Source organism: Bombus affinis, unplaced genomic scaffold (assembly GCF_024516045.1).
Source record: "Bombus affinis isolate iyBomAffi1 unplaced genomic scaffold, iyBomAffi1.2 ctg00000082.1, whole genome shotgun sequence".
NCBI lineage: Eukaryota > Metazoa > Arthropoda > Insecta > Hymenoptera > Apidae > Bombus > Bombus affinis.
In genome coordinates this window covers 702,501-705,000 of record NW_026108830.1, presented here as the reverse complement: position 1 = coordinate 705,000, position 2,500 = coordinate 702,501, and the positions used below count along the sequence as shown (strand labels likewise).

The 2,500-nt window shown below is 49.5% G+C and overlaps 1 non-coding gene across 1 annotated transcript; it reads left to right on the top strand.

Annotated features, from left to right (window-relative positions):
* The first annotated feature begins 1,675 nt into the window (after window positions 1-1,675).
* LOC126927323 (5.8S ribosomal RNA) lies at window positions 1,676-1,830 on the top strand. Its single transcript, XR_007715375.1, has one exon. It is a non-coding gene; the product is annotated as a 5.8S ribosomal RNA (ribosomal RNA).
* Window positions 1,831-2,500: the final 670 nt, after the last annotated feature.

Below are 2,500 nucleotides of genomic sequence, written 5' to 3'. Positions count from 1 at the left end.
CTTTCGAAAATTAAACTTTGACACGAATATCGAACGAAAAATTACGAATGGAAACCACCCGTAAAGAGAAATGAGATCGAGGCGCTTGCGTGAGGCCGTATACAGAAAGACCCGCCGCCACGATCTCGTATTTTTTTTTTTGCGTCGTGGAGACCGTACAAACGAATAACAAAATCTCTAAAGTGCCTCGTGTCGGAGAGATCATGCTCGCCTATTCTCTTCTATGTTTCGTGGTCTGTGTTGCGTTTGCTCTCCTCCTAGCAACGGGACATCGAAGACTCCTCTTTGGGATCGAACGAAGCGACTAAAACGAGTCGACGAGAGCGAAAGTACGAGTAGCGAGTCGCGCATGTAGAAAGGATACCGACATATCTTCGAAGGTTCTCTTCGAAGATCCATGGATACCTTATGCGCGTCGACCTTTCGTCTCTTTCACCGCTCTCGGTCGTTCTCGAAACGTGCTTCCTACCCATAGGGCGTGTGTTCTTCGTATGTCGTTTTGTTCGAAATAACGAAACCACTTGTAACATACTCGTGGATCGGGTAACCTAGAACGAAAACGCATTGCGTGGATGTTGGCCCGCTATGATAATGATGATGATGACGATGACTATGATGACGATGCGTAGCAACGATTCGTAACTAGTCTAGCCGAAGTTGGTTCAGAGGGGACCGCAGGCTGTCTACCCTCGATGTCGTGAGTCGGACACCCGTGCCGTCGCTAGAGTTTTTTCAAAGCTCGGCTTCTGGATATTGGGAAGAAAGACCGCTCGAGGACGACGGCTGCGCGTGCGTCCCATCGAATTTTTTTTTTTTATACCACCTGAACGACTAAAGTTTCGTCTAGTTCGTCGCATATAACCCGTTCAGAGGGGACCGCAGGCTGTCTATCCTCGTTGTCGTGAGTCGGACACCCGTGCCGTCGCTGAAGTTTTTTCAAAGCTCGGCTTCTGGATATTGGGAAGAAAGACCGCGCGAGGTAGATGGATGCGAGTCCCATCGAATTTTTTTATTTTTTAAAAAAAACAATCACCTGAACGGAGATGTGTTCTCTTTCGTCGATTTTTCACGCTTTGAGTCGTCGCGATCGCCATCCGTTCGGAGGAGATCGCCGACTTCGAAGCCTCGATGTCGTGAGTCGGACACCCGTGCCGTCGCTAGAGTTTTTTCAAAGCTCGGCTTCTGGATATTGGGAGGAAAGACCGCTCGAGGCCGAGGGTCGCGCGAGTCCCATCGAATCTTTACATCACCCGAACGATGGAGGCGCACGCTCTTTTTCTTGAATAATTGGACGAGAGGAATGCATATCGTATTATATATACACACACACACATATATATATATATGGGCTAGCCACCGTGCGTATTTCTTCGCGAGATCGTGTGCTGCACAGAGGATTCAGAATCGGGTGTTATATCCCCGTCGTTTCCTGACGAACGGAGCTTCGATCTCGATGGTTGTTATATATCATAATGTACTTTTCGCCCGGCCGGCGGACGCGCGTATCTTCGCGCGTTCGTCGGATTTCATTTTCGAACGTTTTCGTGTCGTCGATCTTCCGGCGACTTCTGCGCGTCCGATTCCCGTTGGTCGGTCGTGTCGGATCTCGGCTTCGCTCGAACCGAGTATTAAGAGTACATGGAGTACAAGAGTTTTAAAAAATATATGAAAAGATTACCCTGAACGGTGGATCACTTGGCTCGTGGGTCGATGAAGAACGCAGCTAATTGCGCGTCAACGTGTGAACTGCAGGACACATGAACATCGACATTTCGAACGCACATTGCGGTCCACGGATACAATTCCTGGACCACGCCTGGCTGAGGGTTGCTCACGTAAACCTAAGACTGCTTGCGTTGCGTGTCGTTCCTCTCTATCTGTCTCTCTCTGTCCCTTGGTGCCTTCGACAACCCGCCGTCGTTCTTACGATACGTAGAACGTTTCAGAGTCGGAGGAAGCGCACGAAGAAGGATACGAACAAGAGCGGACGCGAGAGAACGTACGCGACGTACGAGCGATTGTTGGACGCTCGTCGGCGTTCGTCGCGGTCGTGTCGAGACCGTGCAATTCGTACGCATGCTCGATATATAAACTATCGTGTTCACGGGAGACACTACGAAACTCTACCTCTGTCTCTCTCTGTCCCTTGGTGCCTTCGACAACCCGCCGTCGTTCTTACGATACGTAGAACGTTTCAGAGTCGGAGCAAGCGCACGAAGAAGGATACGAATAAGAGCGGAGAGAACCGTCACGGACCTGCGTGAGTGCTAGCGGCGTCGTGAGTCGTCCTTTCGTACGACCGCCCGCTTATGCACCGCTTCGTGTCGGTTATCGAATATATTATATATATATATATATATATATACGTAGTGTTGTCCTCGTGACCGATTTTTTTTTCATATCAGCAGATTTGCATACGTTTGCAGGTTTTCGATGAGCACGATGTCCGCGCCCCCGACGTCGTCTTAAATGAATATTATTTTGGCGAGACTGAGAGAAA